Raw genomic sequence first — 9,095 nt, forward strand, 5'->3', positions numbered from 1 at the left:
GTTCTCACTAGGAGTGACTGATGTGGCCTTGTGAGGGATGAAAGCTGCTTTGACTCTTCTTGCCAATCCTTCCCTGGAAGCCCTGTGCTAGTCAGAACCCAGGGCTCTGTACTTCCTTCCTGTGTTTTCCTCTTTTCTGTTCTCTTAGCCTTTCATTGTTTGCTTGCCCTGGGTGGTCTTCTGTCTCCTGAATCAAATTCCCTTTGTTCTTTACGACTGTTCTGATCAACATGACTTTATTTTCAAGCCAATGTCTGATCACTTCCAAGGGAAAGGAGGAGCCTTTGCTAGAGTTGAGTCTCCACCAAGGAGAACAACCAAGGGCCTCAACAGGGACTTCAGCTTATGCACAATGGGTAGACCCGAGGCCGATCACTTTCCAGAACCCTAAGATCTGGTGAGATCTGTTCCTTCAGGGGAAGAGCTTTTATATCAAAGCTTTACCTGTGAGGGTGAAGAGAGGCCCTGACTGAACTGTTAGGAGATTTGAATTGCTTAGCTCCCATAAACATCCTCAGGAGAGGGGAGGGAAGGAAGTTGGAAGTCAGAGGGAGTGGGAAGAGAAAAAAAAAAGAGTAAAGGAGGAGCCAGAAGAGAGCAAGGGAAGGGAAGGCCTTAAGTAAAAACCAGGCCACCGTGCTGGGATAAATTCGTCTTCAGTGACGCACTGTCCAGAGACTCATGTGCCAGACACAGAGGGAGCCCTTCTCCCACAGGAGGATTTCAGTGCCTGGGACAACAGGGGGTGTACGTCTGCTGAGTGGTCCCCTCGAACATGTCTGCTGCCTGCACCTCCTGAGCAGCAGTCCCCAGCTAGCTCAGGATGGTGATCCTCAGGGTATCCAGGATCCCTTGGAATACTCCTGAATGAGTGCATGGGACAGATGAGTCCTTCTCTTACACATGAATTAGGTGATCCATCTAATAATGGTGTCAGTTCCTTGTTCTGTGTGTATTCTGGGTTCAAACCTTTTGCCAAGAGGCTAAAACCGTGTTCTGTAGGAATGGCTTTGGATTTCCTATGGGATCCCTGCATCCTGGTCCAAGCAGGAATGCAAGTAGTGTTATGTTGAAGTGGAGCTGACACATGCAACTTGAGCAGCTTTTCAATAGTGGACAGCCTGCTGGCCAGTGAGGAGGTTTCTTTTCAGGGAATCAACTTCTGTGACTTCCTGCTTCGGTGGAGTCACTGGAGAGAAAAACCAGAAGAATTTGGAGATATAGTATATCTAAGACAGAAAGAAAAACACCAGATAGAGAAGAAAGTGCTGAAAAAAAAAAAAAAACCATTGTGCTTAGTCAAGTCAGCCATTTAATGACAACACCTCTGTTCCATTTGCAAACTGTCTGCTTCAGCCAATTAATGTCGTCTTAAGGGATACTTTTAATTTTGGGAGCCTTTGTTAAAAGCAATCTGAAAGCCCAAATAATCAGGGCTTACTGATAAGTTTCAGAGGACTGTCTTCATTTGAGATGGACTGCCTGGGATTCAGAGAGATGAATCATATAATTTCATAAGAATCCTTGATAATATAGTATGAAATTGTGCTCACATGCTCCGAAGTGTTTCTAAATATCTGTGGCCACATCTTAGATACTCACTGTCTGAGAATGTATAATTTCAGGACTCAGAGCAGGATGACAGAATGGTACTCTGAAAGGTTTTCAAGGGAGCCAATCTCTGCCCACTTCAAAGTTATGTAAGTTCTAAGGGGGCTCTCAGCTCTTGGCCCCTACCCTCCAGAGCCACAGCCCCAGAGCCTCATGGTTCTTTCTACTTGGGACAGTGGTGCCACATTGCACACAACACTCCATCCTTCTGGTACTTTCCTCTCATGTCCTGATATGAATTGTGGGTCTGTTCCCTGCTTTATGTTTGCTTTTTGTTTGCTCTCTGTCCCCAGCAAAATTTCTAAGTGATAATTAAGACATTTGTTTAGAGCCCAGCAGTGGTAGTACAGGCCTTTAGTCCTACCACTCGGGAGGCAGAGCCAGGTGGATCTCTGAGTTTGAGGCCAGCCTGGTCTACAAAGTGAGTTCCAGGGCAGGACAGCCAAGGCTACACAGAGAAACCCTGTCTCAAACAAAACAAAACAAAACACAACCCCAAAGACTTTAGTTTGAGACAAGTGGATTGCCCACTCATCAAATAATTATGCAAAATTTGTGGTTTTGGAGATTACCATATTTGAAAGAATATCTTGGTTGGAATATTGGAGGATTTTTGTAAGCTTAAGGGACCAAGAACTTAATGTGCATACTGGGACAACAGAGGTGGCTCAGTTGGTGAGATGCTTGCCAGGTGAATATGAGACAGAGCTCCATCCTGTGCATCCATATTAGAAGCTGAGTATATTAGTATGTGTCAGTAACCCCAGCTCTGGGAGGAGAAGAGGGTCTTTGGAGTTGGCCAACCAGTTTACCCTAATCAGAAAGCTCTAGGTTCAGTGAGCGATCTATCTCACAAGGGAAGATGGGGAGCAATAAAAAAAAGATATTTGACATCTACTACTGGCTTCTCTATGCATGCTCACAAACACAGGAAGTGAACACACACACACACACACACACACACACACACACACACACACACAGAGTTCTGTGTTTAATGAACAGGCATCTTGAGGACTCTGGGCTAAAGGAGGATCACAATGCAATCAACAGTGACACTAGAGATAATTTAAGGCCTGGGGAATTTGCTTAATACTCTTCAAATTTGGTTTAATTAATTAACTGATGGATTAATTTTGAGACAAGAGTTTCTCTGTGTAGCCCTGGTTGTCATGGAACTCATTCTGTAGACCAGGTTAGCCTTGAATTTACAGAGATCTGCCTCCCACATTGTGGGATTAAAGGTGTGTGCCACCACCACCCAGTCACTCTTCAAATATATAAGGCTGACATTTTCCAAGAAGCTAATGTTTCCCCTAACTCCTTGGTATAAGCCAATAGTTTGGGTTCCTTTGTTTATATTTTGCTCATAAGTAGGTTTGCTTCAGAAAGGCTGTGCAGCCTATAGACGTTCCATGTAAAGGATTATATGTTGAAGTGCACAGTGCTTTAACTCCTACAGTTATCAAGTTTAATTAACTTCAGGTTTTTATGTATCAGTTCCATTGAAAACAGGGAGATATTTTATACTCACAGTAGACTGTGAGCCCGAACATTATCTGGGAAGTCAGGTGAGGCTATGGATCACTAATCTATCCCTTACTGCTTAACAAGAAAAAATATTGTGCAGGTATGAATGTCTGCCTGCATATATGTCCGTGTCCTGTGTGGGTGCCTGGTCTTACGAGAGGGCATTGGATCTTCTGGAATTGGAGTTAGAGACAATGGTGAGTCACTGGGTGCTAGGAACCAAACCCAGGTCCTCTGCCCAGAGCAGCCACTGCTCTTAACTACAGAGCCATCTCTTAGGCCACTCAGCACTGCTTCTTTGAATATATTTCTCTTCTACTTGAATGTTCATTAAAATAGAGCCCTATGGCAGTTGATGTGATTTATAAGGAATGCAGCCTGTTCAAAAGGAAAATTTTGGAGAATTAGCATTTTTGGACTTTTTTAAAGTTGGAAATGCTATATGAAAATGCCCACAATTCTCAGGGGGGAAGACAGTGACACTGTAATTTTTTATTATTTTGAATTTCTTTATAGAAGGCACTAAACTTTGGAAACAAATGGCTTACAATATTTATGAAATTACTCGCACATGGTATTTCTTAATTTTAAAGATTTTTTTTTTTAAAGTTGGCTTTAAAACACACACATTTGTGTTTCGGGGTTATATTTGGCAGAATAAATATTTATGCAGTCATGTATGTGCCTTCTGCCTAGAGCATAGCAACCGTCAACCTCTGCAAGAGCAGGCTGAGGAAGGGAGGGCCCAGCACCGGGAGCCAGGGAGCATATGAACCGTAAACATCCATTGTGCGTGAAGCCACGTGGTTGTGCAGAAGCTAGCACAGTAGGGTGGCGGGGGTGGGGGTCGCTGTGTCACTGGGACAACAGGATCATTAAAAAATAGACAGAGGCAAATCGATGCAAATAAAGGAGGAAGCGTGGCGAGGGGGGGGGGGTTTCGGAGTTATGAAGAAGCAAAGAGCGGGAGGCATCGGAGGGCAGGCTGGTGAATTAGCTGCTTTTACTGTTGCCGTGATAAAATACCCTGGCAAAAGGAACTTGAGGAAGGATGGGTTTCTTTTGGTTCACAGTTCCAAGGCATCTCACGCTGGGCAAGGGATGGCAAGAGCTTTCAGCAGCCAATCACATGGACCAGTCACGTGGACCAATCACATGGACCCACAGTCAGGAAGCAGAGCGGGATGAGCTCCATTGTCGGTCCGCCTTCCCTGTCCCCTTCCAGATTCTGTTCTATCTGGCCGCTCTGTGGTCTCCTCTCCTCTGTTAAATCGTGGGAACACCATCACAGATATGCCCAGAGAGTGCCTTCAGGTCATCCTAAAACCCAGTCAAGTTGATAATAAAGATTAACTGCTTCAACCAGTTTCTGTAAATGTCCCCTGCACTCACACAGTTGCAGTGGCCAGGTATAACTGAGGCAAGAGGAGATTTTTCAAGCCTTCCTCCAACAAAGCAAGTAGATGGAGTAGAAATCAGCAGTCACAGTGCTCTGAAGTGACATGACATCAGCAGCTTTGGAACGCTGAACCGGGGTAGCTCTTCTCTAATAGACACTGTCCTGTTTGGGGAATGGAAATGGGATGGGATGTCCGACATGTTCTCTGACATTTAAATACTTGGTCCTTAGTTGGTAACACTGTTTGGGGAAGCTTAGGAGGTATGACCTGGACGGTGTGTGTCTCAGAGGACAGGCGCTGTAGTTTCAAAGTCCCCCATTCTCCTTGTCTGCTTGTGGTTTGAGATGTGAGCTCTGAGCAGCTCTGGTTGCCATGGTTGCAGTTGCTGTGCTTCTCTGACTTGATGGGGATGGACTCTGTCCCTCTGGAATGGTAAGCCCCAAATAAGTCCCTCCCTCTTTCTCTAAGTTGCCTTGGTCATGATGTTTGATCACAGCGATACAAAGGATACAAAGATTACACACACACACACACACACACACACACACACACATATACACATACATGTGTATACATACGAATACCTTGCACCTGTCCCTTCAGAAGGCAAGGTAACAGGTGTGAGATGCACTTTGTCTTTCTGAGGATGCTTTACAATGCTTGGGCTCACTTACATTCACTTGATCCAAATGTCGTTTGTTTTGATTTTAGGGCATATATATCCAAATATTCAAGAACCAACCCTTATCAACTATTTCTTTGTAAGACTTCTTGGTATCTATCACTCTAGACAAAGGATTTCTTGTGGCATTGTATAAAAGGTGTCACAGAGCAGTTGATGGTGCATTTGGAGTTAACCTTTCATGCTTCTTAACACAATTCAGTTTTTTCTGCATGTCACACACATCAAAAGGCCATTATGTTGTTAGTAAGTGCTACTTAAGTTTAATACACAGCTTGTGGCTGGTTGTCTATGAGGCAACCCTACTCTTTCACAGTCTGGTGCTTCAGAGTGCAGATGGCCATTGGGTTTCCTAGGACCAAATCCTAGGTCTGTCCCAGATCTTTTGTATGGCTTTGAACAACAGTAATTTGGACAAGTGACTTAGCATTTCATTATTTTTAATATGAAGGCAATCGGTTCATTTGGGATACTGTTGGGACCTGCAGATACCATGCACTGGTTTCTATAATCATTTTAAAATTGGAGATGGTACCATTTCCTTATTAGAAGAAAGGACTTAAAAATTAAGTCTTCTTAGATAGACATGGTGGTACATATCCAGAATCCTATCTATTTGAGGCAAGAGGAAAACAATTCAAGGCCAATCTGGGCAATTTAGCAAGACCATTTTGGAAAAAAGTAAGTAGGCTGTGACAGTTTAAACACACACACACACACACACACACACACACACACACACACACACACACACTAAAAGCTCCCTAAAGAGAGACTGTGGGAAAAATTTAAAATATTTGATTCTGCCTTAAGAATAGCTTTGACAGGATGGATTGAAGTGTCTACTGTTGAGAGGAAATACCCAGAGAAAGGTCGGGAGTTAGAGAGAGGAGCCTCAGGTCACAGAATCGCTATACACTGTCACTTCCTGCCACCCTTGGATTTCCAAGCTACCTGTGGCAAGCAGGTCTAGAGTGTGGTCTCTTTTTCCGGTTCCTATTGCCACAACCTCAAAGTCCCATAAGGCACTTCTGTCTGCAGGGGAGGGGCTCTCTGCAGAGTAATGATGTGCAGGAGACTGGAAAGTTGCTCTGTTCAACTAAATAGCTGGTGCTGGTTCAAATTTCTGGAGTGTGATGGTGCCGAATGGTTTTATGTCAACTTGAAGCAAGATAAAGTTATCTGGGAGGAGGGAACCCAAGAGAACTGCAAGAAAGACAAAGCGTCCATAAGATGGGGCTGTAGGTAAGCCTGTAGGGCAGTTTCTTAATTAGTGATTTGATATGGGAAGGCCCAGCCTTCTACATGTGGATGTAGGAGGAGGCATGGAGGGCTTTGTGCTCACAGATAAGTGCTAGGGAACCAGGCATGTTAAACTCACAGGGTTGTTCCATCAAAGGAAGGGAATGCACAACATCTGTTACCCTCCCAGAAGGCTGGGAAGCAGATGTGGTTAATGTGGTGATTCTGTGGGGATGTCCCAACCATGACACTGCTCTCTAGAATGGACCAATGCAGTGAGGATGGGACTATCATGAACAGGCTTCTGATTTTCCCTGCGTGTTGGTAGAGAGTAGAGTCAATGTCAGGTAAACTGCCAGCCATTTCTCCACTTCCATGATAACATCATTTACCCATTTTGAAGACCTCGGCTGAAGCAGCTGAGCCATGCAAGCCTTCAGGTCCTGAGCCATCTGGCAGATCAGGAGGGCTATTTTCTGTCTCAAGAAAGCTGGCTTTCAGTAGGTTGTTGGCTCTGCCTCCTGAAGTGGTCATTTACTCAGACCACCGGGAACTTTGTTCTAGATGATGTTTCTCAGGATGTTTGCACAGTGATCAGTCTAGCCGATATCATCTCCCTCATGAGCAAACACAGGCATCTGTACTGTTTATAGCAACAAAGATAGGGCCTAACTCTGGGGAGTAGGCTGGGCTGGAGGCACTTCCTGCAGAAACGGCTTTGCCCAGGGCAGTTGGTTAGTCCTGGGATGCAACTTTCTCTGAGCAACTTTCTCTTACCTTCTTGAAATGCCCTCAGAATTGGGGCTCGAGGAACTGACCACTGAACACCATACCAGTACTCTGCCCACTGCTCTTGCTGTGATCAATTAAGTGTCCTCAATCTCTGACTCAGGCGTCAGGTTTCCTTCTCCAGCATCTAATAAAGGCTTACTGATTAACTTGCAAGTAAGGTTAAAAAAAAACAAAAAAACACCAGACTCAAAATCTCAGGCCATTTGTAATCTTGGGGGTAGGGGGTGGTAGTGTTTGTTTTCCTTGACCCCCAAGTGCAGAGCCAAACAGAGACCCTTGTATTTGCTAGGCAAGTGCTCTAACCACTGAGATAAGTCCCCAACCCCCTTTGCAATTCTGATGTGCATTTCTGCTCTGTTTATTGAGACTATGGACCATGTCATGGTAACAACACATACAATTACACATGACTCTCATGGCACATGCTGTGTTACATGGATGAAAACATCTTTATTTCTACTTGCCTGCTGACCTGTGTTTGAGAAACTTCTCTCTCTCTTTTATTTTTTCTGTTTAGAATTTAAATATTTTTGCTATGTAGTTAAAGACTCCTTAAGACAACATACATTACGGTAGTTTTCCTGGAAGAAAAGAACAGTCTACGTTCCTCTCACAAGATCTATACTGGTTCTAGTCTTCCAACTCTCTATCCTGTGGAGAAACCATGTTTCCAGGATTCCTTCCTGGGACAGATTTGCATTCTCTTAGTCCATAAACAATGAGTAATGAAATGGGGCCTGAGCATGCTATCCCAGGTCTGTCCTCATCCTAGTCTTTCTGCTCCATTGCTCTGTCTTTGCATCCTACAAACAGCATCCACGACTGCTTATTGAAGGCTTATTCTGGGCGGGCAGTGAAACGAGAGCTTCAAGTACGTGTTTTCTTCCCAAATTTTTGCAACTCTGCGGGGGGGGGGGACATTCTATTAGTGTCATTTCCACACAGATGAAAAACCGTGGCTTACAGAGTTAGCTAATATCTGCCATCTAGCCCAGTTAGTAAATGGTGGGTAGGAACTGGAACTCATGCCTGTCTTCTTAGCTGCCAGCCCACCCTCTTCCTAGGGAGGAATCCAAATCCCATAGTACTCAAATATACAGCTGGTATCCAAATACCATGGTGGAGGATGGAGGCCTTATTGAGCTAAATCATGCCTCCCACAGAATATCCATTATAGGTTGTAAAGGGGATCCAAGGCTGAATGAAATAGAAGGAAGATTTCACAGCCTTAATTATCTATTGCAAAGACGCTTCAAGAAGGAACAATTAAGCTCCTCTTACAATTTTTTTTCAGACTTTGATAATATTTTTATTCCTGTTGCGAACTTTTCCTTCTACCACCCATCTGATGAATAATAAGTCACTTATTCAGTTTGTCTCGGTGGCACTGAAATTATTATGTTGCTCTTAATGCAATGATAATAGTAGTATACAAATATTTTAACCATAACACACTGAAGATCCATTTTCTCTTTTATTTATACGAGTGCCAGGTATAAATGAGCAACAGATAGCTCCTCAGAGGTAAAAGGACAGTTTTTCCCTTGGTTACTGTACAAGCTTCATCCTGCACAGTCCCCTTTCATTCCATTCCTTTGTTAGACCTCTTAAATTTCATCCAGTAAATGCCGTATCATTTCAGCTATTTTTGTATGTCACAATATTTATTTATAAGTCATTATTCCAGACAAAGGGAAGGATCTTACAAGGTCAGTGAGGATGCTACATGTTATAGAGGACGTGGAGCAAACAAAAATACAACAGTGTAGTTTAATACTGGATCCTGCTCACTTCCTCTCTGTCTCTCTGTGCGCTCTCTCTCTCTCTCTCTCTCTCTC

At 43.9% G+C, this 9,095-nt stretch overlaps 1 long non-coding RNA gene across 1 annotated transcript in view; it reads right to left on the reverse strand.

Moving 5' to 3' along the window:
- Window positions 1-640: 640 nt before the first annotated feature.
- The window catches only part of LOC116080517, a 27,199-nt gene continuing 18,744 nt past the window's right edge, over window positions 641-9,095 (reverse strand). Inside the window, exon 2 of the long non-coding RNA XR_004114463.1 lies at window positions 641-1,189. This is a non-coding gene — a long non-coding RNA (uncharacterized LOC116080517). The remainder of the gene's footprint in view (window positions 1,190-9,095) is intronic.

Source organism: Mastomys coucha, unplaced genomic scaffold, assembly GCF_008632895.1.
Source record: "Mastomys coucha isolate ucsf_1 unplaced genomic scaffold, UCSF_Mcou_1 pScaffold6, whole genome shotgun sequence".
Lineage (NCBI taxonomy): Eukaryota > Metazoa > Chordata > Mammalia > Rodentia > Muridae > Mastomys > Mastomys coucha.